Consider the following 18,262-nt stretch of genomic DNA (forward strand, 5'->3'; position numbering starts at 1 on the left):
TGAGAGCAGGAAGGAGGGGAACGCGAGGCTGGGGAAGTAGACGGGTCTGCGAGGTTGGATTTCCTGCTCTCATCACAGAGCATCTTTGAAGGACTCTTAGAGAGTCACAGGTACATGTTTAAGAAAGACCACTCTTGGCCTGGTGCAGAGAGGCTCATGCCTGTAATCCCAGCACTTCGGGAGGCTGAGGCAGGCGGATGACCTGAGGTCAGGAGTTCCAGACCAGCCTGGCCAACATGGTGAAACCCTGTCTCTACTAAAAATACAAAAAGAAGTCAGGCATGGTGGCATGTGCCTGTAATCCCAGCTACTCAGGAGGCAGAGGTAAGAGAATCACTTGAACCCGGGAGGTGGAGGTTGCCGTGAGCAGAGGTCACGCCATTGCACTCTAGTTTGGGTGACAGAGTGAGACTCCATCTCAGAAATAGAGAAAAGAAAGCCCACTCTTGGCTGCAGGATGACTTAGGGTGATGGGGGAAAGAAGTTAGGAGGCTCTCATAATAGTGAACTGAACAGCGGAACCACTGGGAACGGTGCTAAGGCAGTGAAAGAGACATCTTTCTAAAAGGAATTTTTGGCAGATCCAATCAACAGGCCTTGGTGGTGACTACATGTGGGGACTCAGGCGGGGGACACGTAGAGGTTGAGTCCTTGGTTTCTGTCTCGGGAACTGCTACGGCCACGAGTTGGGGTAGGAAGAGCAGGTTTGCGGGAAGCGGAGGGAAGGGAATTGGGAGGTTCGATTCTGGACATGCTGCCTTGGGGTGCCTGCGGGACTTCAGATATGTGGAGCGCTGCAGGCAGCTGGATATGCAAGTGTGGGTGGCCGCTGGCCGCAGCCCCTCTTCACTGCCCCCTTCTGCAGGGGGTCCCTCATTGGGAGCAGAGTGACAGGAAACCGAGCCGATGGAATGTGGCGTTGGCACAGCTGAGCGCGATTGATGCAGAAGAGGCGAAGTCGGTACTGGATGGCAACGAACCCAGACTCTGCTAGACGTGCCAGAAAGTGATCAAAGCAGACGGGATAAAGGTGGTAATGGATGCTCAGGACAATCACTCCGCTAGACAGTGGGGATTCTTAGGTGAGTTGAAGGGAGAGGAATTCAATCAAGGCACCACTATCGTTTATTTTTAGCATCAACCTTTAGCGTAATTCAACAAAACTTGGAGAGCAGTTACCTTATTGATTGATGCAGCGTTTATTGAACACCTGCTGTGTGCCTGGGCCTTTATAAGAGCTGGGCCTTTATACAGCAGCGAACAAAACAGAAATCCCTGCCCTTAAGGAGTTTATTTCCTGGTGAGGGAGGGTGGGGAGAGAAATGATAAGCAAAAGAAGAAATAAAATATATCATCTTCGGGTATCCACTAGCTGATGCAAAACCTTCACACAAATTAGAAAAGGTCACACCTGTGTGTGGGTGGCAGCCACCCCGTGCCAGGGCACAGAGCTCGGCAAGCAGAACCTGGGCCCACTCTGGCTTGGCAAGGCATCCAGCCTGCACAGCTTTACCTGGTGGCCCCATATGGAATGCCAATTGTCTAACGGAGAAAAATAAAGCAAGGTAAGAGAGACAGGCCGTACAGAGGGGGAGGTGCTGCAATTCAAAAGAAGAGGGTCAGAGAAGGTCTCTAGGAGAAAATGACATTTGAGCAAAGACACGAAGGGGACGAGGAAGCAAGCCATGTGGCCCCCTGAGGAAGACTCCCAGGCCCTGCGGACGACCAGTGGAAGGCTTGAGGCCGGAGCAAGCCTGGCTAGCTGGAGCAGGGACACCAGGAGGAAAAGAGGCGACTGGATGGGAAAGGCAGCCGGGGCCAGTGAGTACCGCCGAGGCCCCCGTCAGGACTTCGGTACTCACTCTGGATGCCTGGGAAGCCGTGGGAGAATTTTGAGTATGGAGCCACATGATTTGACTGACTTTTTCCAAGCTCCATCTGGCTGCTGGGTTGAACATACCGTGCAGGAGGGAGGGGTAGGCAGGGGCTCACTGAGGAGGCCACCGCGATGACCCAGGTGAGGGGTGATGGCTGCGCGGGCCAGGGAGGCGGCAGCGGAGGTGGGAGGAGTGTCCGGTTCCAGATCTGTTTCGTCAGGCCAGCAGGATTGGCTGGTGGGTTGAAGTGAGGCCGGAGAGAAGGATGACTTCAAGGTTTCTGGCCTGGACCACGGAAGAATGAAGCTCCATTTACTGAGGAGGAGAAGGCTGTGGAAGGAAACATGACTGGGCGTAATGTCAACAGTTTTCATCTGAGCACGGATCTGTGAACATGCAAAATGACCCTCCCCTGTAATAGGTTCTGACCCTTGCAACGATTCATATTACAGAGGACAAAACCAAGACCCAGAATAACTTGCGTGAATCTTGCCCAGCTCATGAGTGACAGAGCAGGATTCAAATGAATCTGTCTGCTTCCACATCTGTGCACCCTGCCCCATACGGCATGGTCTCAGGGAACTCCCGCTCCACTGAGGAGCCCACGGAAGCTAGACTATGAGCTGCCGGGAGCTGAGGCTGCGTCTCACTCCCCTCTGTGTTCCCAGTGTTGGCATTTCATTAGAGGAACCCTCCTCCTCTCGGCTTGACTTTGGAATCCTTGGAGAGACAGACACAGGAGGCATGCAGACAGAGGGGAAGAGCGGCTTTATCTTTGATCACTCTGGGGTGGAAGATGACACCTGAGTGTGTGGCTGCAGCAGGCTTCCTGGTGTCCCCCGGCCAGGCAGACCTCGGACACTGCAAGTCTCTTCCTGGAGCTCTCACCTGAAGCAGCAACCCGAATGCAGCTGTCTGGCCGGCAGACTGGCTCCGAGGAAGGGAGAGGAAGGGGTTCAGCTGCTCCTGCTCAGATCTTCCTTTCCAATTCACTACCAGATAAGGCCCTTCTCCCATGGGGAGAAGGAGGGAGCAAGGCCAGGAGGGTTATTCTAGCTGCATCTTTCCCCGTGGAGTCCTGAAGCACAGAAGTGAAGGTACCCCCTCCCCGGCTCCAGCACAGCCTGGCACACAAAAGGTGCTCAGTGAGTGTTTACAGTTTGTTGTTTGCTTGTTTTGTGGCTAAAATACAAGCAGGCACCTCTACCTAGCAAACACTCTAGAAGGTACTCTGCATACACTTTCACGTCCCGTCATAATCCCATGAGGTAGACACTACTTTTCTTTCCGTTTTACAAACGAGAAGGTGAAGGCACTTGAAAGGTTTTGAACTTGACCTAGGCTGGAGCCAGGACTTAAATCGGGGTGCGTCAGAGTCAGAGCAGAGAAGCAGCACAGGCACCCCCTCGCTCTGCTCTGCTGGTGACCATCCAGGAGTAAGGGCATTCTTAGAGGTTAGCACGAAGTGCATGGGAAACCAGGCGAGAGAGCAGGTAGTTCTGTGGTGCAGAGGCAGAGACGGGCAGTCATAGAAAGAAGATGAGAGTGGGCTTGGGTCTTCAAAGGCAAGTAGGGATTTGTCAAAGGGATAAATTAGTGGAGGGAGGAGATGGCATTCTAGACAGAGGCAGCAGCTTGGGTGAACATCCCAGACCGGAGCAATGTTGGGGGAATAGTGAATGGACCAGATTGCTCAGAATACAGATCACAAAATGGCAGCCCACCCTCCAAAGTCAACCTGCAGATGTGTTGTTTGGCTTGTACAATAATATATACACATACTGAAGTTGTCTCAACATTGAAAAATTGAGGGATTCCACCAAACACTCTGGACTTCTGGCTTTTCTTGAGAAACCAGAAGATAACCCTACGTAACCCTAGGTGTGTGTTCCCATATGGCCACCCTCGCTGAGCCCTGAGAAGCTGCTAACTCCTTCAGATGAACTAGCGCTCCCCAGCTGGGTTCAACCCCGGCCACTTCCCAGCACCTGCCTGTTTCACCCATTTACTTAACTAGCCTATCTTGATCCTGTGGACAATTGAGTTTGAAACCCTTGGGCTAGATATTTGGACCAAGTTTTGAAGGGGCTGGTGTGTGGCCTGGCGCCGTGGCTCATGTCTGTAATCCCAGCACTTTGGGAGGCTGAGGCGGGTGGATCATGAAGTCAGGAGATCAAGACCATCCTGGCTAACATGGTGAAACCCTGTCTCTACTAAAAAAAAAAAAAAAAAAAAAAAAAAAAAAGAATTAGCCAGGTGTGGTGGCACACACCTGTACTCCCAGCTACTAGGGAGGCTGAGGCAGGAGAATTGCTTGAACCCAGGAGGTGGAGGTTGGAGTGAGCCGAGATTGTGCCACTGCACTCCAGCCTGGGCGACAGAGTGACACTCCGTCTCAAAAATAAATGAACAAATAAATAAATGAAGGCCCCGATGTGCCATGCCAAGGAGGGGATTTGGGAGCCTTTAAAGGTTGTAAACAGAGGAGTGCATGATGGGATGAGGACAGAAGATGGGATAGGTGGGAGAGAGATGGAAGTCATGTTGAAATTCTTAGGCCCGAGGGTCAAATGGTTTCTCCTGGAGAATTCTTCAGGCAGAAGTAGCAGCAGTCGTTCCAGGAGGGTCATAGTTGTGGACTGCACTTGGAGTTAGACAGGCTGGATTATTATTAAAAAAATTTTTTTTATTTCCATAGGTTACTGGGCAACAGGTGGTGTTTGATTCCACGTGTAAGTTCTTCAGTGGTGATTTGTGAGATTTTGGTGCCCCCGCCACCCGAGCAGTGTACGCCGCACTCAGTTTGTAGTCTGTTACCCTCACCCTCTTCCCACCCTTTCTCCCTGAGTCCCCAAAGTCCATTGTGACATTCTTTTGCCTTTGCATGCTCATAGCTTAGCTCCCACTTATGAGGGAGAACGTACGATGCTTGGTTTTCCATTCCTGAGCTTCTTCACTTAGAATGATAGTCTCCAGTTCCGTCCAGGTTGCTGTGAATGCCATTAATTCATTCCTTTTTATGGCTGAGTAGTATTCCATCATATATATCTTTATCCACGCATCGATTGATAGGCATTTGGGTTGGCTCCATATTTTTGCAAGTATGAATTGTGCTGCTATAAATATGCGTATGCAAGCATCTTTTTCGTATAATGACTTCTTTTCCTCTGGGTAGATACTCGGTAGTGGGATTGCTGGAGCAAATGGTAGCTCTACTTTTAGTTCTTTAAGAAATCTTCACGCTGTTTTCCATGGCGGTCATACAGTTTACATTCCCACCAGCAGTGTAGACGTGTTCCCTGTTCACCGCATCCACACCAACATCTATTATTTTTTCTTTTTTTTTTTTTTTTTTTTTTTTTTTTTTGAGACTGAGTTTCACTCTTGTTACCCAGGCTGGAGTGCAATGGCGCGATCTCGGCTCACCGCAACCTCCGCCTCCTGGGCTCAGGCAATTCTCCTGCCTCAGCCTCCTGAGTAGCTGGGATTATAGGCACGTGCCACCATGCCCAGCTAATTTTTTGCACTTTTAGTAGAGACGGGGTTTCACCATGTTGACCAGGATGGTCTCGATCTCTCGACCTCGTGATCCACCCGCCTCGGCCTCCCAAAGTGCTGGGATTACAGGCTTGAGCCACCGCGCCCGGCTATTTTTTCATTTTTTGATTACGGCCTTTTTTGCAGGAGTAAGGTGGTATTGCATTGTGGTTTTGATTTCTGTTTCCTTGACCATTCGTGATTTTGAGAATTTTTTCATATGTATGTTGGCCATTTGTGTATCTTCTTTTAAGAATTGTCTACTCATGCCGGGCGCGGTGACTCAAGCCTGTAATCCCAGCACTTTGGGAGGCCGAGGTGGGTGGATCACGAGGTCAAGAGAGCGAGACCATCCTGGTCAACACAATGAAACCCCGTCTCTACTAAAAATACAAAAAAATTAGCTGGGCATGGTGGCGCGTGCCTGTAATCCCAGCTACTCAGGAGGCTGAGGCAGGAGAATTGCCTGAACCCAGGAGGCGGAGGTTGCGGTGAGCCAAGATCGCGCCATTGCACTCCAGCCTGGGTAACAAGAGTGAAACTCCGTCTCAAAAAAAAAAAAAAAAAAATTGTCTACTCATGTCCTTAGCCTACTTAAAAAAATTTTTTTAAATTAATTAATTTATTTTAAGATGGAAAAAAATAAGGAGTGAAGGCTGGAGTGCAGTGGCATGATCTCGGCTGGCTGCAGCCTCTTCCTCCCAGGTTCAAGCAATTCTCCTGCCTTAGCCTTCTTCAGTAGCTGGGATTACAGGCACCCACCACCATGCCCAGCTAATTTTTGTATTTTTAGTAGAGACAGGGTTTCAACATGTTAGTCAGGCTGGTTTTGAATTCCTGACCTCAGGTGATTCTCCTGACTCGGCCTCCCAAAGTGCTGGGATTACAGGCATGAGCCAGGGCACCGGGCCTAGGGGAGTGTTTAGAGTTTTCTAGGTATACAGTCGTATCATCAGCACACAGTGACAGTTTGACTTCCTCTTTACCAATTTGGATGCCCTTTCTTTCTTTCTTTTTTTTTTTTTTTTTTTGAGACAGAGTTTCACTCTTGTTACCCAGGCTGGAGTGCAATGGCGCGATCTCGGCTCACCGCAACCTCCGCCTCCTGGGTTCAGGCAATTCTCCTGCCTCAGCCTCCTGAGTAGCTGGGATTACAGGCACGCACCACCATGCCCAGCTGATTTTTTGTATTTATAGTAGAGACGGGGTTTCACCATGTCGACCAGGATGGTCTCGAACTCTCGACCTCGTGATCCACCCGCCTCGGCCTCCCAAAGTGTTGGGATTACAGGCTTGAGCCACCGCGCCCGGCTGGATGCCCTTTCTTTCTTTCTCTTGTCCGATTGCTCTGGCCAGGACTTCCAGTACCGTGTTGCAGAGGAGTGGTGAGAGTAAGCGTCCTCGTCCTGTTCCAGTTCTCAGAGGGAACGCTTTCAACTTTTCCCCACCTGTATTACGTCAACTGTGAGTTTGTCATAGATGGCTTTTATTATATTGCTGTATAGCCCTTGCATGCTGATTTTGCAGAAAGTTTTCATCATAAAGGGATGCTGGATTTTTTTTTTTTGAAACAGAGTCTCACTCTGTTGCCCAGGCTGGAGTGCAGTGGCGTGATCAAGCAATTCTCCTGCTTCAGCCTCCTGAGTAGCTGGGATTACAGGCATGTCACCGCACCCAGCTAATTTTTGTATCTTTAATGGAGATGGGGTTTCACCATGTTGGCTAGGCTGGTCTCGAACTCTTGATCTCAGGTAATCCACCCACCTTGGCTTCCCAAAGTGCTAGGATTATAGGTATGAGCCACTGCACCTGGCCGGGATGCTGGATTTTGTGGGATGTTTTTTCTGCATCTATTGAGATGACCAGGTGATTTTTGTTTTTAATTCTGTTTGTGTGTTGTTGACTTGCATATGTTAAACCATCCCTGCATCTAAAGGGCCTGAATTAAAACAGAAGAATGAACGATCCTCCTTCTTTCAAACACTGCTGCCGTCATCTCTCCAGTAAGTTCCATCTGGTCTGTTTAGAAAATCAAAAAATGGGCCGGGCATGGCGGTAATCCTAGCACTTGGAGAGGCCAATGTGGGTGGATCACTTGAGCTCAGGAGTTTGAGACCAGCCTGGGCAACAAGGAGAAACTTCGTCTTTACAGAAAATACAAACATTAGCCGGGTGTGGTGGTATGCCCTGTAATTCCAGTTACTCGGGAGGCTGAGGTGGGAGGATTGCTTGAGCCTGGGAGGCAGATGCTGCAATTAGTTGAGATTGCACCACTGCACTCCAGCCTGGGCAACAGAATGAGACCCTGTCAAAGAAGGAAGGAAGGAAGGGAAAGGAAGGGAGAGAAGGAAGGAAGGAGAGAGAGAGAAGAGAAAGAGAAAGAGAGAGAAAGAAAGAAAAGAGAAGAAAGAAGAAAGGAAAGAAAGAAAGCAGAAAAGAAAGAAAGGGTGGAGGAAGGGGAGAGAGAGGAAGAGAGGGAGGGAGGGACCAACCTGGGTGCCTCTGGCGAGCCACTTCTTTGAGCCTCAGTTTCCTCAGGTGTAAAACGGGAATAGCATGACCTGATTTGCAGAGTGGCTGTGAGCCTCGCATGAGGACAGCTGTTTGAACACACTTGTAGCTGGTAGGGGTCCTAGGGAGTTAGAGGCCTGCTGGGGTTGGTACAGGAAGACCCCACATCTTGGCTTGACTCTGAGGTGTCAGACCTCTAGAGGTGGCGCAAACCACACAATAGCCGTGGTTCCTGCTGTCCTGGGACTTTTAACAATGACACAAGCCACGTGGAGCTGCTTGAACAGGAACACATGCATAAGGACTTACAGCCCTGCCTCCCGCTTCCCACCCCATGCACCCATGGAGTCCGGGGCAGGGGCAAAAGCCCAGTGCCTGGTCTGGGTTGGATTTGGCTTCTGGGTTTGGGGCAGGGCCCGGGGGATCCACATTCCCTCTGTCCCGCACACAGCTTCGTGGGGACTTGGGGATGGAGGCTGCACAGTCAGCCTGTCCGCCCCTCCCTCCCGTCTCTGCTCTGCTGCTCCCCCCTCCCTTCCCCCTCACCGTCTCCAGCCCTGCAATCCATCACAGCTCTGTGTCCCTGCCCTCTGTGACCGCGTCTCTCTGCAGCACTACTTTTGCATTTTGATGTTAAAACAATATTTTACCCAATATATGACAGCACTTGGAGCCTTTGCAAAGGCCTTTCACATCTGTTACTTCATTTGATCCTCACCAGGTTGCTGTCAGGTAGGCAGAGAAGGTATTATTAGCGAGGGTGGTAGTCAAAATATTTAGCAGCCCATATTCGATGGGCTCAGCCGCAGGAGTGGAGGCAGGTCACAGAGCCGGAGAGGGCCTGGAGCCATCCTCCCTTAGTTACTGGAGCAAGGACTGGGGGAGGGGCACTGGCATTGGGACCTGGAAGTCTGGGGCATTCAGCGTGGGTGGGAGCAGATATGAAGGATTCAGGGAAGTGGCTTTTTGCCAAGCAGTCTGGAAGCATTTCTGTTTTTTCTTTCTTTTTTTTTTTTTTTTTTTTAGCAGAATTGAACTGTACCAGTGCTTACAACGGTCTCTAATTATCCGTTGAATTGTGGTGATGCGGACACCGAGGTCCAGAGAGGTGAGGAACTTGCCCAGGGTGCAGGATGAAAAGAGGGCCAGCAGTGAGGTCGCTGGGCTCCTCCAGCAGAGGTTTTTCTGCTGCCGCAGAGAGCAGGCAGATGCCAGGGTTTCTTTGGCACCTCCTCCTTCCTGACAGAACAGCAGCCTTGGACACTGGTGAACCGCACTCTGGAAATTCGATCCCGGACCTCACACTTCCTCCACACTGCTGTCACCGCGTCCTCTTATCTTCCCACTGTCTCCTCTGTCACCCTCCTGTGTCAGACTCTGCCCCTGATTCTCTCACTTCATTGTCTCCTCGATTTCTCCATGGACTCATATACCATCTGCTAGTACCTTGCTGGGAGCAATTTCCAGAAACTCCCTGAGGCTCTGATTCTGCTCGAGAGCTGCCCATTGGATATCTCTCAGGTGTCCTGGTAGCTACCTCAAGTCAACATGTCCCAAAGGGACCTCACCACCTTTTCCTCCCAAACCAGCCCTCCCCTGTGACTTTGCTGTGCCGGTAAATGGCACCATCATTCTGAATCCTCCTGGAGCACACGGACAGCCCACTGGCACAGTGCCCATAATGGCCATCCACCTGCTGTGGCCTAATGCTCTCCAGACCCCAGACTGAGACTGGGTGGGGTCTGGCATCCTGCGACCCTTGTCCTACCCTGAGATCATGACCCCAACTTCCTTTACACTGTCATGTTCATTTTTGTGTAAATGTTATTTTTTATTGAAATAATACATATGTACTACTTAAAACCAAATAGTCCTACTAAGTATATAATGAAAAAGCAGATTGCTTCCTGTCATTTCTTTTTACCTGTGATGACGACTCATCAGAGGTAATCGTTTGCAACATTTTTTGCTGTTTCTTCGGGTATTTACCTCCACTTTTCAAAGAAGGTAAATGCTCATTTTATATACTTTCATTCTGGACATTATCTATTGATTTTTGGTAAAGACGATGTCAATGTCCCATCTGTATCCCTTAGACCAAGCTTATCCAACCTTCAGTCACAGGCAACATGTGCCCCAGGATGGCTTTGAATATTGCCCAACATAAATTTGTAAACTTTCATAAAACATTATGAGTTTTTTTTGCAATTATTATTTTTTAGCTCATCAGCTATTGTTAGTGTATCTTATGTGTGGACCAAGACAATTCTTCTTCCAATGTGGCCCAGGGAAGGCAAAAGTTTGGACATCCCTGCCTTAGACATTTCCATACGGCATTCTTCCTTACTTCCAACTGCCAGGGGCTGCATCTCTGTATCTGAAAGCTTCTGGGCTCTGTCCTCACAGACTAGACATACCTGGAAATTAACATGCCATCTCCTCCAATCCCAGCAGTCCTCAACTAATGACTCTCAGGAGCTGGAGTATAAATACCTCCGCTCCCTCCCCCTCAGGTGTGATAATTCTGAGACATGTGTTTTGCCCCATTTCCCAGAGTTTTCCCAGTAAGATTAAGCTCCAATTGTCCACAGCTGTGTCCGGCTTAATCACACATTCTTTGCTGGCTGTTTTCTCTTCCCTACATTGCTTTCCCAGCTCCCCGTGAGTGTCCCCGCACTTGCCAAATGAACTACTCGAGTCTCGGGGTCTACTTCTGGGGAAACCCAAACTAAGATAACTTCCTTATAGGAAGATGAGGATTACCTTCCTGCCAACTTCTTTCCCTGAACACATTCTCTTAATAACATTGTAGCGTGGTTTTTAGTTAAATCAACATTCAGTATTTACATTATTATGACTATGTAAATATTGCTTGCAACTGAGCAACATAAACTAGGATTACAGTTTTTTAAAAAGCATTTCCCCTTATAGTTAATAATAGTTTCTTTTTTTTTCTTTGCTTAGTTTTCTATGTACTTATTACTAATTCGTCCCAACTCTCTTATAGAGTATAATACTCTCAATATAGTAAAATAAATCATGTTATCCATATGTTCTTTTATTTCCTTGGAAACCACTCCTGAAGCCTGGAGTTTTCCTGCTCCAATGTGGACTGGTTGCTTTCCTGGTTTGCTACACAACTATTATCCTTGGCTCCCTTCATTATCATTCTAGAAAGTTCTTTTCCCTCTCTCTCCTGTATGAGTCCCCCTATTGTCTGGGTTCCATGTCTTCTTTCATGGTTTACTGTCTCCTCACATCGTTTATGAGAATGGGTACATCAGAGACAAATTGCTTGAAACCTGATATGTCTGAAAATAACTTTGTTCATGTTTTGTCGACAATTTGACTCACTAGAAAATTCTAGAAAAAAAATTGTCTACCAGAATTTGGTGAAAATTTCTCTACTGTCTTCTTCTTTAAAAAAAAAAAAATATATATATATATATATATATATATATATATATATATTTTTTTTTTTTTTTTTTTTTGAGACAGAGTTTCGCTCTTGTTACCCAGGCTGGAGTGCAATGGCGCGATCTCGGCTCACCGCAACCTCTGCCTCCCGGGCTCAGGCAATTCTCCTGCCTCAGCCTCCTGAGTAGCTGGGATTACAGGCATGCACCACCACGCCCAGCTAGTTTTTTTGTATTTTTAGTAGAGACGGGGTTTCACCATGTTGACCAGGATGGTCTCGATCTCTCGACCTCGTGATCCACCCGCCTCGGCCTCACAAAGTGCTGGGATTACAGGCTTGAGCCACCGCGCCCGGCAAAAAAAAAATATTTTTTAAATGATTTAAATTTTTAAAAATGATTTGGTAATTATTTCCCAAACTTTTGTCAGTTCCTCCTCTGAAGCTCCTGCTTTTGTTTCTGTTTGACTTTATATAGTAATTTATGTGAAAAATATATTTAATATTTATACATGTATCATTTTATTAGCTACTTTATAATATGATTACACATTTTTGCATTTGAAGTGCTTTATATATTTATTTCCACAATTTTTAAATGTTGTGACTTCTGTTTTTTACCATGTTATTGAGGTATATTTTAGGTTTTATAAAATTTCCCCAGTCTGAGCATACAATTTAATGATGTCGCCGGGTGCATTGGCACTTGCTTATAATCTCATGAGGCTGAAGTGGGAAGATTGCTCAAATCCACGGGTGTGAGACCAGCTCGGGCAATATTTGAAGACTCCACCTGCAAAAAAAAAAAAAAGAAAAAGAAACCTTTTACTAAATTCACCAAGTTGTACAACCATCACCACAAATAAGTTTTAGAATGTTTCCATCACCCCAGTAAGATCCCTTATGCCCATTCCGGCATTTTCCCCGGTGTATTCTGAACCTCAGTCCTTTGTAGGTGACCTAGTTTCTCTTCTCTGCAAGGTTTTGCTCTTTATTTCTGATATCTGTTACAATGATGTGCCTTAATATGATTTTTTTTTTTTTTTACTATCCTGGAAAATTTTCCAAAAATTTATTTGGTAATTATTCCCCAAACTTTTCTCAGTTTCTTCCCTCCGGAACTCCTGTTATGCTAGCATTGAGCCTTCTGGAGTAATTGTTTGATGCTTTAATCTTTTTCTTTTTTGTCTTTATTTGCCTTACTTATAGAAGATTTTCTAATTTTTTTCTTCTAAATCAGGCGTCCCCAAACTACGGCCCGCGGGCCGCATGCGGCCCCCTGAGGCCATTTATCCAGCCCCCCGCCGCACTTCAGGAAGGGGCACCTCTTTCATTGGTGGTCAGTGAGAGGAGCACAGTATGTGGCGGCCCTCCAACGGTCTGAGGGACAGTGAACTGGCCCCCCGTGTAAAAAGTTTGGGGACGCCTGTTCTAAACCTATATAATATTAAAACTTTAGCAATCTTGATTTCCGAGAGCCCATTCTTATTCTCTGAAGGTCTTTTTTCTGTAGCCCCTGAAATTGTTTCATGGGTGCAATGGTTTTCTAACCCTTTAAGGATATTCAATATGCAGTTTACAGTTGCATTGAATTATCTGTCTGAATTGTCTCTACTTCCCCTGAGTTTTCCTCCCTCCCTGCCTCCCTCCCTTCATCACTTCTTTCTTCTTCCTTCCTCCCTTCTCCACATCTGCTTCCCCCTTCTTCTGCTGCTGGGTTTTGCTTTCGAGCCTCTCTTCCTTTCCTCACCATCCGTTCATATTTAAGAGTGAGGCACTCAAAAGCTCAGTGAAATCTCTGTGTGTTGGGGCAGAGCTGGCTTAGTGGAGGGCCACACTTCAGGGTTATCAGGTAGGAAGCTAATGTTTCACTGGGAACTCCCCCACCAATGCCAGCATCAACAGGTCTCTCTCTTGAGCCCATCAGTTTACCCAGCAGGACCTTCCCCAGACTCTTTCCTCTAGAGTGTAAGCCAGGCTTCCAGCATTCTGGGGCTCCCCTTGCCCTTCCCATGGGAAGGAGTGGGTGTTCGCACTGCTCAAGAATGAGACTTCCACTTGATCGCCCTGTTTTCTCTGTGCTACCTTACCTCTTCACCTTCCATGCCTGGTATTTGCCCCAGATTCAGAATCTCTCCTTCAGCCTCTCCAGAGAGTCAACCTGTATATTGCAGGGTGGGATGAACAGAGCTATTTGGCTACCAGGGCTGGGGGGCAGAAGTTGACTTTCAGCTCATCTTTATGTTTGCCGCCCACGCCATCCCATTACCTTCACAGTTAACCATATCTCCGCTTTCTAAACTCTTCCATTCTTCCTCTTTTTACTTTTTCCATGTCAAATTGGCTTCCTTTTTGAAAGCATCTCTGCCCCTTGCCTGCCCTTCTCTTCTCCGCTAAGTCACTTAATACTCACCCAGTGTGATCCTCCTCCTAAAATTCTTTGACGTCACCCATCAGCTGTTGCCTCTTCTCTTGTTCTGATCATTCTTGTGGGTTTATACTTTACTACTTTACTGTCATTGCAGGAACAGAGTCAAACGCATGGGCTTCATGTGCCAAGTCTAAGCAGAAATTCTCTTCCTGTCCCTGCTGCCACACTCCTCAGCCTGACTCACATTTCCAGTCGGGGATGCTTACTACTCCCCAGACAAACCCAGCTCTTCTTGGCCTCGTCACCTTTGCGGATAACATTTCTGGAATGCACTCCTGTCTCCTTTCCATTGAGGCTCATCTTAAGTATCATACACATGAAACTGCCTCTAGTTGCCGCTGCTAGAAAAACCTCTTGTCCCTTCTAAAGCTCATTGCATATTTCACCTCTCCTGAGGCACCTATGATATGAACATCCATCGCTCTGCTCTACAAGTTCAAAGGGACAACAGCCTACCACCTTTGAATCCTCTTCAGCCAGCAGTTGATCTAGCTATTTATTATCTAAGAACTATAATAATTAAGTGTCTGCCCTACTGTGTGCAGGCATTTCAACCACAATGGTCTCTAACACTTACAGTAATTCTACAAAGTAGAGTAGTAGATTTAATTTTTAGATGGACACTCTAAGAAGAGGTGAAACGACTTTGCCAAGATCCCATAGCCAGCAAAAGGCAGGGTTTGGATTCGAGCACTGGTTTCTCTGTCTCTAAAGTCTGTATTTTTATCCCAGCTGCTTCATTTCAGCTATCTTTTTAATTTTAAAATTTTATTGTTACCTTTTCATTTTGAACTTGGGTACTTCAGATTTTTCTTTCCCCTGTGTGTCACTCCTGCCCTCTGAAAGAGCAGGTGCAGCGTGGTTATTGTGCTCCTTCCAAACTCCTGTCCCTGAAGCAGGAACCCTCAGCTTGGCCCCGTGGATCCATCTCTGTCATTTATTGGGCATCTTCTCTCTGTCATCAGTAACAAGTATGGTTAAGGGCATGGACTCTGAAGACAGGTTCAAATCCTGGCTCCTCCACTTACTACCTATGACTGTGGGCAAGTTATGACCTCTCTAAGCCTCAGTTTCCTCTTCTGTAGAATGGGCTTAAAAATGCCTGCAGTAGATCCAACATGAGGTAATGGTGATACTTAAATACATGTACACTAAGAAGCGTGTGTGACACTTTGTAAGTACTAATTGGTGTTACCTATGGTAATCACATATTTTGTCTCATTTAACTTGTGATTCATACCAACCCTATGGTGTAAAGATTATTACCCTAACTTTGCAGGTGAGGAGGCTGATATAAAGTTGCAAATTGAGATCTTGCTGACTCTAAAAGCATTTTCTTTCATTTCATTTCTTTTCTTTTTTGAGACAAAGTCTCACTCTGTTGCCCAGGCTGGAGTGTAGTGGCCTGATTTCAGCTCACTGCAACCTCTGCCTCCAGGGTTCAAGCGATTCTCCTGCCTCAGCCTCCTGAGTAGCTGGGATTACTGCCACCCACCACCACGCCCAGCTAATTTTTGTGTTTTTAGTAGAGCTGGGGTTTCACCATGTTGGTCAGGCTGGTCTTGAACTCCTGACCTCAAGTGATCCGCCCACCTCGGCCTCCCAAAGTGCTGGGATTACAGGCATGAGCCACCACACCCGGTCTAAAAGCATTTTCTTAACCACTATCTATACAGCCAGCCAGACAGATGATACTTGTGGACATCCTGAAGGCTTTTAAATTTTGGGGAACCTATGAACACTGGTTTCCAGTGCAATTCCAGAGAGACTGTGAAGATACCATCACTGGGTATCTTCACCACCCCAGGCTGGGAGTCAGGAAACCTGAGCTCTAGCCCTCCCTGCTGTGTGGACCCCTGCCCTCTGCACCCTCCACTGCCACCCCAGGCCTCATTTGTCTCATCGTAGAGATGAAGGGTAGCACTGGCCTTCTGGGGCTCCTTGGAAAGGCTCTCAGCAAAACCAGGTCTCTGCTGAATGCCAGCACCATCTGGTGGTCATGGGCATAACCCAAGCCCATTGCTCTCCACTGCCACTTGGTGGTCACTAATGCCACCTTAGGGTTGCCAGGCATTTCACATTTAAAAAAGAATCATTGGCCAGGCGTGGTGGCTCACACCTGTAATCCCAGCACTTTGGGAGGCCGAGGCGGGTGGATCGCCTAAGGTCAGGAGTTCAAAACCAGCCTGACCAACATGGTGAAACCCCGTCTCTACTAAAAATACACAGATTAGCAGGGTGTGATGGTGCGTGCCTGTAATCTCAGCTACTCAGGAGGCTGAGGCAGGAGAATTGCTTCAATTCGGGAGATGGAGGTTGTGGTGAGCAGAGATTGTGCCATTGCACTCCAGCCTGGGTGACAAGAGTGAGATTCCGTCTCAAAAAAAAAAAAAAAAAAAAAAAAGAATCATAGACATGATCTCATGCTATCTTTTCAGCAACTTGATGAGATATATAGGATTTGGCACTATCTTTTACTGGCAGGAAGCTGGGCCCAAAGAAGTTGGGGAAATGGCATGGCACCACACGGCAAGCTCACTGACTGTCACAGCTGGGTTTAAAAGGCTCTGCGATATTAAAGCTACTTCTGAAATAGACTTTGCAGGCATATGGAGAATATGTCAAGTACAGGATGCTTCACATAGGTCATTTAGTCCAAGCATACGTACAACCAAGACTCAATGAGGTTTAATTCACTCAGCAGAGGGTGTGACAGAGACGGGATTTGAATCCAGAATCTATGACACTTCCCAGCCCTATTTTTCTCCTCCTCAATGTCTGGGGCTGGCCCTGAATTATACAGAACAGTCAAGGCTTCCACACTCTGGAATTCTGTAGTTCTTCAGGATTGAATCCGTGCAATTTAGCTAGGCTGACAGCTATCCAGAATATAGACGTCATTTCCCCGCCTCCCTGGAGTTGGACGTGGACCAATGGTAAGTCAGCAGGACTGGTGTATACAGTTTCAGAAACTGAAAGGAGTAGGCACACCCTTCTTTGCCAGCCGCTTCTAAAACAAGTCCCAGTGACCCTACTTCCTGGAAGTCAGACCCTTGTGTGTAACCGCCTCCCCTGCAGTGTGGGCCGGAGCTTGGACTTGTAACAGATGGGAGTGTAGCATAAAACAACGGAATGTCACTTCTTTTAAAAATTTATTTATTTATTTATTAGAGACAAGGTTTTGCTCTGTCACCAAGGCTGGGGTGCAGTGGTACCATCATAGCTCACTGTAACCTCAAACTCCTGGGCTCAAGTGATCCTCTCACCTCAGTCGCCGGAGTAGCTAGTACTACAGGCATGTCCTGCCATGCTTGGCTAATTTCTGATCTTTTGTAGAGATAGGGTCTTGCTGTGTTTCCCAGCCTGGACTTGAACTCCTGGCTTCAAGTGATTCTTCCACCTCAGCCTCCCAAAGTGCAAGGATTACAGGTGTGAGCCACCATGACCGGCCAGAAGCCACTTCTAAGATCAACTTACAAAAGACTGTGACTTCCAGCACCCTGACGTTCTTTCTGGCTCTTCGTGCTTGCTCGCTTGGATGAAGCAAGCTACCATGTTGTGAGCTGCCTTATGGAGAAGTCCACGTGGCATAGAACTAAGGGCCCTCTGGCCAACACCTAGAGAGGAGCTGAGACCCTCAGTCCAGCAGCCTGTGGCAAACAGAATCCTGCCAATAGCCACGTTAGTGATCTTGGGAAGAGATCCTTCCGATTTTGAGCCGGGAGATTTCTGTAGCTTGGGCCAACACCTTGGTTGCAGACTTGTAAGAGACCTAAACCAGAGGACCCAGCCAAGCCAGGCCCGGAGTCGTGGCTTATGGAAACTATAAGGTAACGCATGCCATTGATTTACGGCTCTCATTTCCTGGGTAGTTATACAACAGATACATAATATACCTTCTTCCTTCCTTTTTTCTTCCTTGCTAATTGGAAAATGGATGTGATAGTCGGAACTGACATCTGAGACAATAGAACAGACTTGGGAATTGAGACCCTACGTGGAGTGACAGTGAGATGGACGGAGCCTGGGACCCTGTGACACAGCGATCGTTCTGAGTTGCCGTTCGTTCTCAGCTGACTTCAGCCCTTCCTCTTTCTGTATTACCCTTTTATGTAAACAAGGCTATGTCCGGGCAAAACGGCGAATTAGGTCAGATTTGCCTTTGATGCCTTGCTGTTTCTGTAGCTTCTCGACTCTCTCCTTGATCTGTTCCTTGGCTACCGCTCAGTCCTCTTCAGTCCTGGTCTAATGCCCCGTCCTGCCTAGGATCCCCTGTAAAGCCCAGCTCCCAGCTCTGGACATTTGTCTCTACCCTCGTCTTGCAGAATGCCCAGTTCTAAGTTCGAAAGGCTGGTAAGCGATGCGATGATTTGCTTGCAGGAAATAGGGGCAGGGTCAGGGGTGGGGCTGGAAGACCAAATATTCCAAGCAGATTACAAACGATGAGATTTCTGGAATTGTGAAAGAGAATTTTGTTTCCCTACGGCTGAA

General features: G+C 47.6%; 1 protein-coding gene across 8 annotated transcripts in view; it reads left to right on the forward strand.

Annotated features, from left to right (window-relative positions):
• The window catches only part of VPS8 (VPS8 subunit of CORVET complex), a 363,874-nt gene that overhangs the window by 77,687 nt on the left and 267,925 nt on the right, over window positions 1–18,262 (forward strand). Inside the window, exons 1-5 of one of the 8 annotated variants that reach the window (XM_074404646.1) lie at window positions 6,628–6,878; window positions 7,351–7,417; window positions 8,955–9,033; window positions 17,108–17,601; window positions 17,718–18,124. The exons of 3 other annotated variants lie outside the window; for them this stretch is intronic. The gene's annotated coding sequence lies outside the window, so the exon portion shown is untranslated. Of the gene's footprint in view, window positions 1–6,627; window positions 6,879–7,028; window positions 7,418–8,954; window positions 9,034–17,107; window positions 17,602–17,636; window positions 18,125–18,262 lie in introns of those variants that run through there. 4 more of the 8 variants (XM_074404645.1, XM_074404648.1, XM_074404649.1 and 1 more) reach the window with 4 other exon arrangements.

This window comes from Saimiri boliviensis, chromosome 8, assembly GCF_048565385.1.
Source record: "Saimiri boliviensis isolate mSaiBol1 chromosome 8, mSaiBol1.pri, whole genome shotgun sequence".
In the NCBI taxonomy this organism is placed as follows: Eukaryota; Metazoa; Chordata; class Mammalia; order Primates; family Cebidae; genus Saimiri; species Saimiri boliviensis.